Below are 19,658 nucleotides of genomic sequence, written 5' to 3'. Positions count from 1 at the left end.
GAAGTGGAATTAGAGCTACGTGTCCAAGCAGTTACGTCACAGAAAAGAAGTCGCTAGTGAGACGTGGCGAATGAGAAAATAAGAGCTTCCTATTTTATCTGGAGAGAGAGAGAGAGAGAGAGAGAGAGAGAGAGAGAGAGAGAGAGAGAGAGAGAGAGAGAGAGAGAGAAATGTTGAATTTTTTTTATTTTGATCCATCTTTCATGGGGACGAGTTTAAGAGTATTATGTATATATACATGCATATTGTAACGAAAAAAAAAATTCCAAAATTTTAAACCAAAATCAATTTGCGTTGTTATTTATTAATAACGTTTACGACAACCGCCATTACAATGGTGAAAAAGACCTATACCACGAAACAGAAGAGGAGAGGAAACGAATTGCTACTACGTGTCATCTATACAATAAGACTCCAACTGCTTGCGTGATATAATTTGGATAATCTGCGGAGACCAAAGAATCAATCCTTGTAATACTACACTGTCTCCGAATTCAAAAACAATGTGCACTTGCTATTTCTAAATGATCAGATACTAAGTATTAACAAGGCAGAACATCGTTTAACGTTGATTTTACAAGAACCGCTATGCCAACAAGATTATAGTTAAATACGTTTGTATTAAATGATAGAATAATTTGAAGAGTGATAAAAGTAACAGCAGGAAATAGACAGTTTGTTTTTGTTCTAATAAGACGAGAAGAGATCAAGTTTGCAATTACAAATTTGTGCGAGTTGAAATTGAAATTGAAGTTTTCAAAATAACAAAGCAGGGAAGAAATAAACAATATTGACGAACCAGAGAAATATAGCTTAATTACAAGAGACCAATGAAAATATTTACATCTGTAAAAGTGAGAATGTGTCCGCTTGTGTGAGGACACTTCTCAACCTATATACTCAACGAATTTTTGATCTACAGACTTGAACTTTGGTATATAGGAATATTCAGACATGTGGAAAACTTTTTAATCGGTTTTCATAAAAAAAGGCTGGTAAGAAGTCAAAATTGAAAAATTGGTATTTGGGGTTAACGGATTTTTATCTGTTTGTCAACTGTTTCATGGAGTTTAAAAACGCTTATAAATATCGTGGGAAGCTGATCTAATGGTTATCGTACTTGACTCGCTGTCTTTAAGTCTTGGTTTCAATCTCAGCTGAAGTGAACTGTTTAGAAAAAACATAATATTTGCATGCACATGTCTCAGTTTCTTTCCGTTTTTGACTTAATTTTCTCTAAAAGAAATTTAACGTTACGTTTAATACTGGACAGCACTGGAAAAATTTTCTAGGTACATCTATCTGAAGCTTAACCATGACAGACCAAAGAAAGTTTTATTTAATGCTTAATCATGACAGTCAAAGAAAAATGTTATTTAAAACTTAATCCGACAAACAACATAGAATGCTAATTAAATCTTAATCATGATAAACAAAACTGTTATTTTTAATTTATAATGAGGGACCAAATAAAATGCTATTTATAGCTTAATCACGACTGGCAAAAATGCTACTAAAAGTTTCACTATGCCAGACAAAAAATGTTATTTAATCATGGCAGATATAAAAAAAACTCTATTTAAAGTGTAGTCACGACAGAAAAATAAAAATGCTATCTAAAACTTAACCATGACAGACCAAAGAATATATTATTTAAAACTTACGACAGACGAAATAAAAATACTATTTAAAGCGTAATCATAACGGACAAAAAGAAAATACAATTTAAATCTTTATCATCACAGACGAAAGAAAATGTTATTTAAAGCTTAACTATGACAAATTAAAAGTAATGCTATTAAAATTACAATATGACAGACTAAAAATAATGCTATATAAAATAACAATATGACAGACCGAAGATATTACTATTTAACATTACAATATGAGAGACCAAAGATAATACAATTTAAAATTACAATATGACTGACAAAATACAATACTATTTAAAATTACAATATGACAAAAAACGATTATGTGTTTTAAAATTACAAGATAATACTATTTAAAATTACATTATGACACGCAAAAGAAAAAAAAAACTATTTAAAATTACAATATGGCAAACAACAGAATGCTATTAAAATATAGCAGACGACAAAAGTATATGATTTAAAAAATTACAATAGACAATAGGTAATGTTATTTTAAATTACTATATGACAGACCAACTCTTATGCTACTTAAAATTAGAATATTATAGACAAAACAATGCTATTTAAAATTACAATATGACAGACAAAAGATAATACTATTTAAAATTACATTACGTCAAACAAAATGTGATCATATTTAAATTACAATATGACAGACGAAGGATAATGCTATTTAAAATGACAGACCGACTAAAATGTATTTTCATGATTAGTCGTGACAGGTAAAAGAAAATGCTATTTAAGACCTCTATAATAACAGAAAAAAAGATTCGTTTAAAATGTCAGCAAGACAGTATTTAAGACATTAGAAAGCTATATATATATATATATATATATATATATATATATATATATATATATAAAAAACGAAGAAAAAAAAACAACAAAAAAAAGAAAATGTGATTTCAAACTGAAGTCTGAGCATCAGACGGACCGAGCCTGTATAGACGCATTATCTACAAAAATAACTTTCCTTTACAAAGTGTAAGCTTTAAGATGGAGTCGTTTCAAGCACATCAACTCGCGTCGTCCTCAATTAAATGTTGAACCTGAACAGACGAGTGAGTATAAAATTTCTTTTCGAATTGTGAGCGTTCGTCGTTACTGGCTGTAATTGTTTCTGAAGAGCCGGAGCAACAAGAACCGAGTGGCATTCTACTCGTCTTAAAATAGAAACGTGCGCATCGCTGTCCTTTATAAACTTCAGACAAATTATTATAGTTTTGCTTTGTTATGGAAATAAGCAGTTGCCAGTGAAAAAAAAACAAAAAACAAAAAAAACAAAAACAAACATGGCGTCAAGGTCTTTCTCACCGCAGCACCATCGTTGCATCGTCGTTCATTTAGATTAATTCAAATATAAACATACAGATTGTTCGTCAACATCAAGAAACAAGAGGCAATAGAACCTCCATTACAAAACTGGTCAAACATTGTTTGACAAGACTGTCGTATATATGAGAAAGAAAAACAAAGCAAGCCCCTTCAGCGTACATACTCTCGACTAACCCGACAAGTGGCAAAATCGAAACCCTTCATTCTTAAGGTCCATAAAAAGCCTTCTACTCTAATAATTCCTTTCCTCAGATTGCTAGACTTTACAATTCCTTTCCTGGTTTTCTGACTGCACCAACAAGCAGAAGTCTAAATGTAATGTGAACAGACATTTAACTGCTCAACTCCCCACAGCTCCCAGTCAACATGACCCTAAATAGTAACGTCTTTCGTCTATGTGGCAATACGCCTTGTTTAGGTGAAAAAGAGAAAAAAAAAACAAAGAAAAAAAAAACAAAGAAAAAAAAACAAAGAAAAAAAAAACAAAGAAAAAAAAACTGGCTGCCACGGAAATAGTCCTAAAGAGCTACTAGAAATGCACCAAGACATTCTATTGCATATATGCAGAAATATGAAAGAATGGACAACTGTAATATAGTGCATATGAACGCGTGGGAAAATATCAGTAACAACGAAGGATGGTTGGTTTGCGAAGAGATTAGCAGTAGCCAAAAATAGCGCGTATGCAAATTAGATAGTGTGCGCGACTTGGCGCGTGCGGGTTAAAGAAAATGAACGTATAAAGTCGAGGACGAAAATGAACCGACATTGGCCGGTATGCGGTTGTAGAAAGGAGAAATGCGGGCCAGGTTAGATGGATATGTTTCAGCGAGAGACTTAAGTTGATATCAAGATGGGAGAGTAAAGGTAATAAATTCTTTTGTTGAAAAAAAAAACAACAAATAAATAAAAAATACGGCCCGAATTTTTATTTATTTTTTTTCCTTTGTTTGTAACTGCAAGGTTACACAACCAACAACGTATAAAATATTTTCTGGGTGTATTATCACAGGAATATATAAATAATGAGGTCTCTGTAGACTGGTTAAGGATCGCTCCACTATGATCAGGAGATAAACATAATGGCTACCAAAGATCAAGACGTGATGACCAAGGTCTTCAAGAAGAAGAATCGCTTTAGCAACCGCTGCAGGTTCTGCCACACTGAAGTAGAGTTGTGCTGGAGGACAGCTGCTATACAAAGTGACACAATGGAGTATGTAAATATCTCCACTGGACTATTTATATATAAAAAAAGTTGAATATTTAGTGCAGCAACAAGTCCTTTGAATATAAACTAGAAAGAACAACTGGAAATAAATCAAACACGGCCTATTATAACTAGGACTATGACAACAATATATTCTTTTCATTGTTTTGACTCTTGAGTATATATCCGATACAATCAACCGAAACCACACCACTCTACATAAAAACATAAAAAATATCAATGGATATATACCTGAGAATCGAAACAAGGAAAAGAATATGCTGTTGTCATAGCCCTAATTATAACCATGCAACCCTTACTTAGAATACGAGCTGTTATGAATCAAGATTGGTTTGGTTGTTTTTGTTTTACGGCATATCAACCCTTTTCAGGTTATTTAATGCCGAATCCAAAGATTTTGAAGAAAGATTTTTTAATAGAATATATTTGTTGTTTTCAAGTCGGTTTCTATTTAACCCATAGTTGGGACCCTAACAGGTACTACCATTCCGGGTCAGAGTGGACCTGGGAGCAATGGCAATTAAAGGGTGGCTCCACACTCCCCAAAGCCCGCAAGCTGGGGCCTCACCACTGGATATAGTTTAAGGCCATATCCAGGACCATGAATCAAGAAGAAAGTAGTAACCTTAGTTAAATCAGTTTCCCTAAGCTTAAACAGAGATGAGAGAAGATAATGAAATATGAATGTCTTATCTATATATCTATAAAAGTGAGAATGTGTGTGTGTGAGGACACTTCTCGACCTATATACTCAACGAATTTTTGATCTACAGACTTGAAATTTGACATATAGGATATTCAGACATGTGGAAAACTTTTTAATCCGTTTTTAACCGAAAAAAAGGCTGTTAAGCGGTCAAAATTGAAAAATTGGTACGCTGCAGTTATCGGATTTTTGTCTGTTTGGTGTTTCACGAATGTGCATGCGTGAATAGTTCACATTCCAGATAACTTATGTTAATAATAAGTAGCTTGAAAACACCTAGTGTCACGCTGGTCTAATGGTTATCGTCTTTAACTCAATGTATTTAAGTTTTGGTTTCCATCTCAGCTCGAGTATTTTTTTTTTTACTTATTTACAAGAAATGAACGGTTTAGAAAAAAATCAACATAATACTCGCATGCACATGTCTCAGCTTCTGTATGAATTAAAATATAATATTTTTGCGTATTTTACGACCAGTCAAGGCCGAGCAACCTGTTAGTTGACGATATGAATGTGTAGTTAGTTCGGCTCTTAGATCAACTGTTTATCAACTCATTGTACACACAAAGTCAGCTGATACAGATTGTAGAATTATATTAAGACGTTCTCGGTCTTTATTTATTTGATTAAAAACAAAAACAAAACAAATAAAAACAAGTGAATCATGCATGCCCCATGAGTATACAGTGAACGAAGCATAAAAAATGACTAAGTTAAGCATTTCCACCCCTCCCCACACTTAGCCCCAAAAGTCCCCAGGGGACGTCAAATCCGTGTTAAAATGAAAAAACAAAAAAACAAAAACGGTGCAGTTTTAGGCCTTAACATATATAAATTTGAGTTCTGCACCATGCAAAAAAAGAAATGACTAAGTCCATCATTTTCTCCCCTCATTTAGCCTAAAAAATCTCCAAGGCCTTAATATATTTAAATTTGAGTTCAGCACCATACAAAACTGCTAAATAGACATACACAGGAAATTTGGGACAAATATGGTAAAATCGTTCCAAAAATGTAGTGTTTATATTAGCCCTAAAACAGCCCCTGAGGAACACCCAAGAATTATTGCGAAGTATAGACAAACAAAATTATATAGAAATTAGTTAGTTACAATTTTTCAGAAAGTTTTATAAAAATCTAAGGCATCTTTTTTTTTTTTTTTTTAATAAGCACAAAAATGTCAATTTTAGCCATTTTAACCCGAAAGGCACCCCTAGGGAGGCAACCGGATTTTCCCGGAAAATCCGTTCTAATACTTTTTTTTACTCATATCATGTTTAATGTTTGTGCAAAATTAGAAAAAATTCCAAGGCGTAGTTATCGTCGTCCGTTTCTGCCAAAAATTTTCAATAACTGCTCAGTACATTTTCAGAAATTTTGCAGGAAGTTACAACTACCTAAGTGAAGAAATGCAACATTCTCAGATTTTTGATAAATGTTCTGGTTGCATCACAAGGGGGCCAAAAGTGGTGAAAATTGCCAAAAATAGCACTTTTCGAGACATAGAATCTTTTCCAACCTTCAGATTTTGCTGAAAATTACCCAAAAGCAACATCACATGGATATACATCTTGAAAACATAATATTTGACTCTGGGAAAATTTTGGTTTCGTCACCAGGGGGTCAAAAGGGGCCCAAATGGTCAAAAATAGCACTTTTAAAGACATAGAATTTTTTCCGAATATTAGATTTTGCTGAAAAGCAAGATCATAAGGGTATGCATATAGTAACGTAATATTTGACCCTGGGAAATTCTAGGGCTTGAGCCTCAGGGTGTTTTAGGGGTGGAAAACACACCTTTTAGGGCTAATTTTTTATTTTTCTCCTAAAATTCGAGGCATCAGTCGGGGGACCATATAGTTTGGCTTGTTCAGAATGTTTTTTTCTGGTTTGTTTGAATTAATATTAAAATGTATAAAGACCGTTTTGGCTTTATCGATATAAAATGTATAAAGACCGTTTTGGCTTTATCAATATAAAATGTATAAAGACCGTTTAGGCTTTATCGATATAAAATGTATAAAGACCGTTTTGGCTTTATCAATATAAAATGTATAAAGACCGTTTTGGCTTTATCAATATAAAATGTATAAAGACCGTTTTGGCTTTATCAATATAAAATGTATAAAGACCGTTTTGGCTTTATCAATATAAAATGTATAAAGACCGTTTTGGCTTTATCAATATACGTCTGATGATTGCACGTCAAATAAAACTGTAGTAAAAGGTTAAGATAAGACAAATTTATTATGTGACTAGCAGGGAGACCCGACATTACCTGGGATTGAATGAAAATCTAAGATCAAAAACCAATTCTCAACAGCCAATAGACAGGCTTCCCTTATCAACAGTCCAGTATTCACGATTTTTTTTTGTTGTAACCCCAACATATGCTATGCGTCATATATGCAGATAGTTTCCCATTATTAATATTTTATGGTGTTATAAAGTACACTTGCCTTGATATATATTTGACGCTTGATAAATATTTGACGCTTGTATGAGTACATTTTTTATATGCTCACTTTACTCAATACTGTGTTTCCACCGGCTGAAAAAATACAGAATCGAGTAAAAAAACAAAACAAAAAAAACTCTACTCATACTATCGTCAAAAAGATTAAGGCAAGTGTACTTAACAACACCATAAATTATTGATGATTGGAAATCACATGTATACCTCATCATACTGCAACAACCATCTTATTAAATTAATCTTGCTCCATCTGACTTTTGTCCAATTTCAAAACAAGAATTTTGAAGACATAGAATCCACCAAGAACTCCGGTATGCTAGGGCCGATGTGCTGTCGAGCGTCATTCATTAATTTCGTATGAACTAAACGATTTTTGTTAACATTTGCTTCTCCGATATCTTTCTAGTTTGAATTCTTTCTTGAAAGACATCAGGTATTTATGTGAAGGATCACACGAAGGTTACACACATCTTTGATTAAAAGTGTTTCTGTGGAACGAGCTGGATTCGAACTTGGCATAACCAGGTTGTAAGTTCGTGTTGTAAATCACTTAGCCATCGTCACCTCCTTGATGTACTAGTACTTAGTCTACCAGAGGAGGATTGAGGGGGGTGTTAATGTATTAGAGGAAATTACAAGGAACGAGGAAACCATGTATTCTGTCGTTTCGTGAATACTGGACTGTTGATAATGGAAGCCTGTCTATTGGCTGTTGAGAATTGGTTTTTGATCTTAGATCTTCATTCAATCCCAGGTAATCTCGGGTCTCCCTGCTAGTCACATAATAAATTTGTCTTATCTTAACCTTTTACTACAGTTTTATTTGACGTGCAATCATCAGACGTATATCGATAAAGCCAAAACGGTCTTTATACATTTTAATATTAATTCAAACAAACCAGAAAAAAACATTTTGAACAAGCCAAACTATATATGGTCCTCCGACTGATGCCTTGAATTTTAGGAGAAAAATAAAAATTAGCCCCAAAAGGTGTGTTTTTCACCTTTAAAACACCCTGAGACTCAAGCCCTAGAATTTCCCAGGGTCAAATATTATGTTTCCTGATGTATAATTATGTGATCTTGCTTTTGGGTAATTTTCAGCAAAATCTAATGTTCGGAAGATATTCTATGTCCCGGAAAGTGCTATTTTTGGCCATTTGCACCTCTTTTGACTCCCTTGTAACGCAACCAGAATTTTTATCAAAAATCCGAAAATGTTACATTTCCTCCCTTGGGTAGTTGTAACTTCAAAATTTCAGAAAAATGTAATGAGTAGTTATTGAGAATTTTGGGAATGAACGGACGAGGATGAATGTTAAGGTCCAAATCCAACCAAGTTGGTGGACTAATAAGCTAATATTTTTTAATTAACGTAAATAATGCAAAACAAACAAACAAAAAAAACACACACACACACACACAAAAAACACACACAAAAAAAACAAAACAAAAAAAAAGGGATGACACATTGATGACGTCACATCATTTACATTTGTAAACAACATTTGGCAAGTTCACAATTTGTTTTTTTTTTGGTCTCTCGGTATCGGAAAAATTAGTACCTATTTTCCGATGCCAAAAAAATTCTTTTCATTGTTTTTATTTGTATTTTTTTGTTAAAATTTAATTTTTTATGGCCCTAATTAAATATGATAATAAATATTGATTTTAAACTACAAGTAAAACTAAAGTTTATAGATCATCTTCATGAGTATGTTTCGGTTTTTGAAGGACCCCCTACCCCCCCCCCAAAAAAAAACTCTATATTTAGAAATTTAAAAGAATTGGAATCGATAATTACATTGGAATCGTCCCATCACTACAAGATACTAAACAGTATGTCTAGTATACTCATTCAAATTTTAAACAAAATTCATGAAAGTATTTTGATTGTCGGTTATGTCTAACATTTAAAGGATCCCACAAAAGAAATTTAGGGAATCTGCTTTATCTGTGTCTGATGAGTATGGATTAAATTTAAAGCAAATTCGATTAATTTGTATCCGTATTATTCTCTCTAAAATCCTTTCGTATTTCTTTGCCCGAGCAAAAATATGATATTTTCATTTTTCTAGATGTCGTATATATTATTATAGAGTTGCAATTTCAAAAATAAAAGAAAAGTATTTGGGTGCCATCAGCTAGAATCGAACCCGAAACTGTAGCATTCAAAGCTGGTGACGTTACAACTGTATCAAGGTGACACACATGAACCGATTAAAATTTAAAAATAAAGATAAATATACAAAATGTTTAACAATTTTTTCAATTTGGACCTATTTTTGACCCCTTAAAAACAATTTTAACTTGCTAAAGACCCATAAAAGAACGGCCCGTAAAAATCCGATCATTTGAGGCACCTAGCGCCGCACTGCGACTTTTAGTTTCGGAGGAGATAGAGTTTGAAAATATGGAGACAGACAGACAGACACACCGACTGACAGACATACAGCCGTTGATATATTAAATAAATGTCCAATAGCTATTGTAAAAAATCGAATTTATAAAACTCACTATGGCTGTCTTTCTGTCTGTCTGTCTGTCTGTCTGTCTGTCTGTCCGTTTCCACATTCTCAAACTACCTCTTCCGAAACTAAAATTGTACAGAGTGGCGCTATGGGCCTCAAATGATTGGATTTTTTTATGGGCCAGTCTTTACCCGGTTAAAATAGTTTTTAACGGGTCAAAAATGATCAAAATTGAAGAAAAAAAAAATCATAAAACATTTTGTACATTCATCGTAGTTTATTTTTAATTAGTTCATATGCGTGTCACGTTGGTACAGTGGTAACGTCACCAGCTTTGAATGTTACAGTTTTGCTTTCGGTTTCGATTCTAGCTGATGGCACTCTAAATACTTTTTTTTTTACTTTTGAAATCACGACTAAAATAATATATACGAAATCTTGACAAATTAAAATATCATATTTAAGCGTATTTTACGACCGGGTAAAGCCAGGAGCCCCCCCCTTTCCCGCTAGTGTTACAAAAATCGAAGCTATCTAAAGTTGCACGTTTACTTAAAACTAAAAGCTAAACATATCCAAATTTAATGCATTATGTTGCAAAATTCCTAATGATCGGTTAATTATCTTAAGAGTGAATTTTAAACATACAAATACATAAATATACATAACTTATCACTCTGTATAAAACTCAATATGTGTGTGTGCGTGTCTGTATATGTTTGTGTTTCTTACTGAAAGAAAGGTTAGAGGATCTACATTGAATCTAAAAGTATATTCTCATGTAAAATTTATCGGGGAAAACAATGGAAGCGTTTTCGAATCTCTAAATGTAATTTTATGGAAGTTATGAAGGTATAACCTCCATAGAACTTTAAATATATCCTATTTTCATGAAATTTGAATTCTATGTTCACAATCTATTGTAGAATTCAATGTCAGTGGTCCCAAAACTCGAAGCACCCTCTTAATCTAAAACACGAAATTCATTTACAAATTCATCTAAAAGTAAAAATGTGTATGAGGACAACTCTTAACCTATATACTCAACGAATTTTTGATATACAGACTTGAAATTTCGTACATAAGATATTCAGACATGGGTAAACCTTTTTAATACATTTTCACACGAAAAAAACAAAAACGGCTGCTAAAGGATCAAAATTGAAACATTGGTACTTCGGGGTCATTAGACTTTTATATGTTTGTAAACTGTTTGACGACTGCGCACGAGCGAATCGTTCACATGACAGATTCCTTGTGTTAAGAATAAGTAGTTTTGAAAACACTTTTTAAAAAACGTGGCAAGCTGGCCTGATGATTATCGTACTTGACTCACTATCTTTAGGTTTTGGTTTCGATTTCGGCTCGAGTATCTTTTTCTTATAAGAAGTGAACTGTTTAGAAAAAACCATAATACTCGCATGCCCATGTCTCAGTTTCTTTCCGTTTTCTTTTTACTTTATATTTTAAAAGAAATTTAACGTTACATTTAATACCGGGCAACGCCGGGTATATCTGCTAGTATACTTATGAAGTTGAGTTGTTCTCACTCTGACATTGAATAGCTGCTAAGAGGTCGAAATGAAAAAAACAAACAAACAAACAAACAAAAAAAACAAAAAACAAAACAAATGAAGCATGCATAGTCCCTCGTGAGTGCACACTGAACGAGGCACAAAAAATGACTAAGTTCAGCATTTGCCCTCCCTCTCCATTTAGCCCCAAAAGTCCCTAGGGGACATCAAATCCTAGTGAAAATGAAAAAATGATGCAGTTTTAGGCCTTAACATGTGTAAATTTGAGTTCTGCACCAGGCAAAAAAAAAAAAAAAAAAAAAAAAAGAAAGAAATGACATCATTTGCCACCAAAGTCTCTTATAAAAAAGTCTCTTATAAAAAAGTCTCTTATAAAAAAGTCTCTTATAAAAAGTCTCTTATAAAAAAGAAATGACATCATTTAGCCCTCAAAGTCTCTTATATTTAAATTTGAGTTTAGCACCATTCAAAACTGCTAAATAGACATACACAGAAAATTTTGGACAACTATGGTAAAATAGTAAAAAAAAAAAAAAAAATGGAGTGTTTTTATTAGTCCTAAAAGAGTCCCTGGGACACACCCAAGAGTTACCGCGAAGCATAGACAAACAAAATTATATAGAAATCAGTTAACTTTCCAGAAAATCCAATGCATCAATTTTTTTTAATAAGCACAAACGTGTCAATTTTACCCATTTTCACTGAAAATCCGTTCTGTTAATTTTTTACTCATATGTTTGTGCAAAATTTGAACAAATTCCAAAGCGTAAATATATATATATATATATATATATATATATATATATATATATATTAACTACCCATGCGGGGTCGCAGAAATACCTGGATTAGGACCCAGGCGCGGGGCGAACCCCCTCGGAGCTGATGGACCCGTAGGTCTTCCCAGGCCATCCGTCTAGGAGAAGGAAAACTCTGAAACTAAACCTAGGGGAGGGAGGTCTCTTCAGTCCTGGACGACAACCTTCCTAGAGCTGGTGACTCAAACAAATCACCGGTTGGCAAACCTAAACTGCTTAAGGAGGAGATAGACTCTGTCTATCGCTCGGCTTTCATACTCCTTCTTTGCCTATTGGCCAGGCGTAGAGGTACTATCACAGGGACTCGCTTGAATCACCCAGTGGTTGACCTTGTTTCCTGACTAGGGTAATGAACGCCGCTTTTCCCCACTCCTGCCACATCCCATCCCCCTAAACTGGACACAGTGGGGTGCTTCAGTGCCATATATGTCAGTGCAGTTAGACTGGGCTGGCTTTGCCTAATGGATTGAGGGTACCGGATTGACAGTTCCTGGCTGCTGGTTCCGACTGATAGTACAGGAGCCCTAACTCTTTGGTAGCGCTTAGAGCGGCTGCTCCATCAACAGTTGTAAAATATCGGGATGTTTGTAGTGCCATGTCGCGCATGGAAAGGGACCCTGCACTCATCCCCGGTGGGCTTTCATGAGGCCACAATCCTGTGGGTGAGGACAGCTGATGGTCTACTTGTATTGCATGTCTGGTATTCTGCACAACTACTTGTCCAGCACCCCCTCACTCATCCACCCTAACTGAAACTTTTAAATAAAATAAAATGAAATGACAGCTCAAGCAAAAGTTACGTTTAAACCAGGACCAAACTCAAAGAAAACCAACCTGCCTCCTCCCTTGAGGCTTGCATTTACTAATATCCACGGGCTTAGAACTAACTTAGATGATGTTGAGTCATTTCTCCTTGTAAACACCCCGGATATCTTAGCATTAAGTGAAACTAACCTTCACTCCTCCATACCCTCTAACCACTTTAACATGCCTGGTTATCTCCCACTCTACCGTAAGGACTCGGACAGACATATGCATGGACTTGGAGTCTATATTCGAAACACCCTCCCCCTAACTAGAGAAATAAAACTAGAATCAGAGGGCCAGGCCTTTATGTGCTTCAGACTAAATATGCAACACAATATTAGCTACTTATATTTTCTCTACCGCTCTCCCTCAAACCAAGACTGTACCCTAATAAACAAAGTCTCAGACAGCATAGATATAGCACTCTCCCTCGATACTAGCGCACAAATACATGTATTTGGTGACTTCAATGTCCACCACAGTAACTGGCTAGGATTCTCAAATCACACAGACGTAGCTGGTAGCGCCACATATAGCTTCTCTATATCTCATTCCCTATCTCAGATGGTTACATTTCCGACACGTTTCCCAGACCAGCACGATCAACATGCCTCACTTCTAGATCTCTTTCTGACAACAGTTCCCAATGACTGTACAACAAATGCCCATAGCCCACTCGGGAATGCTGATCACGCTGTGATAATGGTAGAAATCAGCCTAAATTCTCGCCCTAAAACTGAAGACCCACTACTCAAAACAACGAGGTATTACAAAAAGGCTGATTGGGAAGCCATCAGGGAGCTCATCAGAGATGCTCCATGGCAAAATATTTTTACTCTTCCAGCGGAACAGTGTGCAAATGAGACAACTGAATGGTTCAAAACTGCTATTGAAGCACATGTTCCCGCACGGAAATACTATAGCAAGCCCCACTCCCCCCAATGGTTTACTTCTGCTTGTGCAGCTGCCATTTGTCAAAGGCAGCATGCGTTCCGCAGAATCAACCGACATAAGTCCAGCTCAAATAAACAGAAGTTTATAGAAGCTAGAAATAATTGTAAGAGAGTGATAGACACAGCTAAGTCAGATTACTCTGAAACCACCAGAAAGCGCATCGAAGCACAGAAATTAGGAACCCGGGATTTTTGGAAAATCTACAACAGCGTAGTTAATAATGGACAGTCAATTATTCCCCCACTAACAAACAATCATGAGGTTGCTTGCACGGCAACTGACAAGGCTAATCTGCTTGCCAGTCGGTTTGCCTCAAACTCCACACTGAACTCGGTACACCACTCACTCCCTGATTTTCCTCTGCGAACAGACGCCACACTTGACGACTTGAAAATCACCCCTTCTCAGGTACATGCTATTATAAAAAACCTAGACACCTCTAAAGCATGTGGACCAGATCTCATCCCGGCTGTGCTATTAAAAAAATGCTCTGCCGAGCTTGCTCCAATTCTGTCCAAACTTTACAATAAATGCCTTAACGAATCTTGTTTTCCCGACTGCTGGAAAACCGCCTCTGTGGTACCAGTCTTCAAGAATTCTGGTGAAAGGACTGACCCACTAAATTATCGCCCCATTAGCCTCCTCCCGCTTTTCGCCAAAATATTTGAGTCCTTAGTTAATAAAGCCCTAGTCCAGCACCTAACAGCTGCTAAACTCTTGACTGACAAACAATATGGATTCAGGCAAGCCCGTTCAACAGCAGATATCTTAACTGTAGTTTCTGAACGTATATACCGTTCATTGGATAAAACAGGGGAGGGTAGAGCGGTGGCCCTTGATATATCTAAGGCTTTTGACAGGGTATGGCACGATGGTCTTCTAAGGAAAATTAGATAATACGGTATCACTGGAAGAATTCATAACGTAATTAAATCCTTCTTAAGTAATAGAAAAATCAAAGTTGTCCTCGATGGACGTACATCCAAACAATATGACATAAATGCGGGAGTGCCTCAGGGGTCTATCCTTGGACCTCTATTGTTCCTGATATTCATAAACGACCTCCCTGATAATATTGTTTCGGAGATGGGTATATTTGCCGATGACACCACTCTCTATAACAGATATGAGGGGAAAACAAATGAACACATATCCAAGAAAATGGCAGAAACACTAGAGGATGACCTCCAATCCGTAGTGGAATGGGGACAAAAATGGTTGGTCTCATTCAATGCTGCTAAGACTAAGCTTGTTTCCTTCAATAACTACAAGAAACCTTCTCTACCACCAATAGCAATGGCCAAGAACACATTGCCTGAAAGTACTTCTTTTAAACTCCTCGGCCTAACGTTTACAGGGAATATGAACTGGAATAGATACATTGAGAGCATTGCCAAGGCTGCTGCAAGGAAGGTTGGCTCCCTCTACCGTGCTAGAAAACTACTTACGCCTGCCAGTATCCTATACCTCTATAAGGCAACCATTCGCCCATGTATGGAGTACTGTTGTCACATCTGGGCTGGTGCATCTGCTGCTTGTCTCTCGCTCCTGGACAGGGTTCAAAAAAGAGTCGCAAACCTGATAGGTCCTGAACTGTCATCTGGGCTTCAACCTCTGTCCCATCGACGAGATGTTGCATCCCTCTGCCTGTTCTACAAATACTTTAATGGTGAATGCTTTGACGAACTGCAAACACTTGTACCTCCCCGACGTAACTACCCCCGACAAACCCGACAAGCTACTAAGTCTCATCCCTTTACAGTGGAGATCCCTAGGTGCAAGAAAGCCTTTTACTCCAATAGTTTCTTCCCCAGAACTGCGGGTCTTTGGAACTCCCTTCCGGGATTCTGCTTTCCCAACTGCAATGATATGCAGAAGTTCAAGTGTAATGTTAACAAACATCTTTCTACTCTTCTCCCCTCATAATGACCCCGCTAATTAATTCCCTAATAGTAGCCCCCTGCTTCAAAGTGGCACTGTGCCTTGTTTGGGGTGAAAATTGAATTTAAAAAAAAAAAAAAATATATATATATATATATATATATATATATATATAAAATGGCAATCTTCTGTCTAATAAGACAATAGTATCCTAGATCATCTGATAATTTCTGGGACTATACAGTTCGACGCTAGAATTGGCTCTCCGAATGCAGGCCTAGGCAGGTGATGAGGGAACATATGTTTACGCAGTGACCAAGGTGTCCCTCTCGGCATTATAAAAAAAGTTCGACGGAAAGGCAAGCCAATATGGTCGGAGCCAACGCAGCTGCAGATGTTGAAGGAAAAGTGTTGCAGTGCTTCTGCTTCACCATCCATTTATCGAGACTCAAAACGGGATTTTTTTTTTAGTCGGGGTTTATTCCCTTAGCCTTTTTCTTTCCCAAGGCATACACAAGGCCATGTGCTATTTGCCCATAGCTAGTGAAAAGTTAGAAATATTTCCAAATTTGATGAAATTAACAGAGCCTCATTGTAATTATGGTTGTATTAAAATGAAAGTGAAAGCCTTAAATTCTTCTTAGAAATGTATCATCTATCGATCTATCTATCTATCTTATTTTATCTTCTATACACAGAACAAAAGATCCGGAAGAACCTAAAAAGCGGGTAAAACTACAAGAAAGCGTGCGATAGGATTTCTCGAGCATGAATAATAAATTACTCGAGGATGCGTAAAATTCTAGAACAAGATTATCAATTTGATTGAAGAAGCAATGAGAACGTGAAGACTTCAACTAAGCTGAAGGACAATAGATTAAGATAAAAATACAAAGACACATCTTCTAAAGATTTGGTTGGTTGGTTGTTTTTGTTTTACGGCATATCAATCCTTTTCGGGTTATTTAATGCCGAATCCAAAGATTTTGAAGACATTTTTTTTTAATAGAATATATTTGTTGTTTTGACGTCGGTTTCTATTTAACCCATAGTTGGGATCCTTACAGGTACTACCACTCCGGGTCAGAGTGGACATGGAATCAATGGTAATTAAAAGGTGGCTCCACACTCCCCAAAGCTCACAAGCTGGGGCTGTTACGTTGTCGTATCATAACTGAGCGTTTATTGTATATTGGTTGAAATTGGAATGGAGAGGATATATTAAAACGTGTCTATTTATAAAGGATTGAATGTTTAATTATCTTACCAGAGTTAATATCGTTGTGTGTGTGATCATCTAGTGGTCTTTCTATTACATATGTTCATATGCTGTTAAGTGTGAATATGTGTGTGACATGTCATTTGAACATACCTTCTGCCATTTTGTTGGTCCATCTGGAAATTCTCGTCTGGGAGGGAGACTTGATACCTGTTTTTGGGGACGAATATTTATTTCACACCAAGACAAGAAATTGGTTCTATAGTTTATTTCACTTTTCCAGATGTCTTGCAGAAGGTGGAAAGTGAATTTGTTTTTTTTCTTCTAGGTCTTATTTCTACCACGTCAGCGTTCGTTCCCCAACCCCAACGAAGGGGAGGAGACCACGGCGAAGCCGTCTGCTCTCTTCCAAGTCCCAACCAAATCTCCTCGATTCAGCTAACGTGTCTACACTATAACTCACCTCTTCCCCCCTCTCTCTCTATCCATTCTCTAACAGGGCCTCACCTCTGAATATAGTTTAAGGTCATATCCAGGACCCCCATTGAGGGACTTTTACCCTCTGCAGGAGGGGGGCAGTCGGCGTATTCTAATGCCTCACCGACAGGGCCCCATCTTCTAAAGAGATTCTCTATCACCACTACTGATGCTCATAACGATGATGCCCATCAATAACATACTAAGGAAATATCAAGCTTACAAGTTTACTAATACAGGTTGTTGACAGAGAAATCTTTGATAATGGCCTGTGTATAGCGATGTGTAGCTTTTTTTAGTTTCGGCTTTTATTAAATCTTCTTTATTATTAAATTACTATCTTTTTTTCGCCATTATTGTTTTAACTTAAATGTATACATTTATTTAGCAGCGATATGCAATTTTTTAAACTTCAGGTTGAATTAATCTATAATTATCTTTATCAACGTGTATCTTTATCTTTATCAACGTGAATTAATCTTTATCTTTAATTAATATTCATCAGGTTTAATTACTCAGGTTTAGTTTCGATATGTATTCATATATTTAACAGCAATATGCAATTTTTATTAATTTCAGGTTTAATTAATTCCTTTTTGTTATTAACATTAATCTAGTCATTAGCATTTTAATCATTATCATTATATTTCTGTTGTCACCTTTTGTGTCTGGCTGTTGTTATTACCGATTTTATGCTGGTAGGCGGATCATTACAAATCATCATGGGCTATCAGCATTTTCTTTTTCTTGGGCTTCTTGTACTCTCCGCAAGAATTTAGCAGTTCCCAACTTCCGGCTTTATTAACTCGCTTTTTCATTTAGCGCATTTGCCAATTATTAATTCCTTTTGATAGCAGAAAGTTCTGTTTTATATGATTAAATATATTTTGTAAATTCAAAAAAAAATATTTTGTATCAATAAAAAATAAAAACATGCATCGATGAGCGACTAACGCCAAAATTGGATACGAAATTCTTACTATTATTTTATATTTAACTAGAAGACGGTGTGGGTGAAATTAATTCCCATTACAGATCAGCTTTGTACGATTTTTATGTCCACTACGAATGTTAACATCAAGATACAAAACCTTATGTCTAGAATCCTTTTTTTTTCTATTATTGATCATAATCTATTACATGATTTTCTATCTAGAAACTGTTTCGAATTTTGAGGCGTAAACTTAATGGATTTTAAAAAGAAATTAAAATTCAGGTAATCTTGATTCAGCGGTGTCTAATGATATTGGATCACATAGAATGCAAATCTGATAAAATACTGCAAACCAAAATGTAACTGAAAAATTTAATGGCGGATCTAATCTAGAGAACGTTTAATTAATAGTGCGGAGTATGATTTGCATGTCTTTCCCACTTCTACTTAGCGTAAAAAACAAACAACAAAAAAAAAACAACATATACCCCCCCTCCAATATAGTTACAGTTTCTCTACCCTGTGACACGACTGCATACGTTCCACTGGGGATTTTTCCAGCAAGCATGTCATAATTTTGACTAATCAGAAAATCAGAAAACTTTGCCAAAACAAAAGGCACATTTTTCACATCCTGGTATTAAATGCACTTGAGCAGGTGTAATTTAGCTATACATTACTTTCATAGATATAACACGCACGCACCCCCCCTCCACACACACGTCGTTGGCAGAACTCGCATACAAATACATTTTGTTTGTTAGACTTGAGTAAGTCCCAGTTACAAAGTGTTTTAGGTGATCCACAAGGTACAACTTCGTATCGCACGCATTTCAGATGTAACCATTTACTGCGACAAACATGTGCTTGACATGCAGGTCCAGAAAGGCATTTTGCAGCAGGTTGCCGGTATTCCACGTAATGGTGTACCGACTCATCGCCATCCCGCCAGGCGAGTTTATTCAGGCGTGCATCTACCCCAGTGAATTAAAGTCGTCCCCAAATACCAACCTGGGAATTTCTACGATTCGGCGCGTGTGAGTAATATATTACTCGGTACATACAGCGCCTAGCCTTCCAAATGGTCACCCATCTGGTACTAGCCAGGCTCATTTTTGCTTAACTTCGGTGATATGGTTTGAACTGGCGTGTCAACGTG

General features: G+C 35.8%; 1 protein-coding gene across 1 annotated transcript in view; it reads right to left on the bottom strand.

Annotated features, from left to right (window-relative positions):
- Positions 1–19,658, bottom strand: part of LOC145297506 (uncharacterized) — a 236,946-nt gene that overhangs the window by 178,444 nt on the left and 38,844 nt on the right. The window lies entirely within an intron of this gene.

This window comes from Euprymna scolopes, chromosome 18, assembly GCF_053919585.1.
Source record: "Euprymna scolopes isolate OS-2025 chromosome 18, ASM5391958v1, whole genome shotgun sequence".
Taxonomy (NCBI): Eukaryota; Metazoa; Mollusca; class Cephalopoda; order Sepiida; family Sepiolidae; genus Euprymna; species Euprymna scolopes.
The sequence above is the reverse complement of the archived record's forward strand: the minus strand, read 5'-3'. Positions and strand labels throughout refer to the sequence as shown.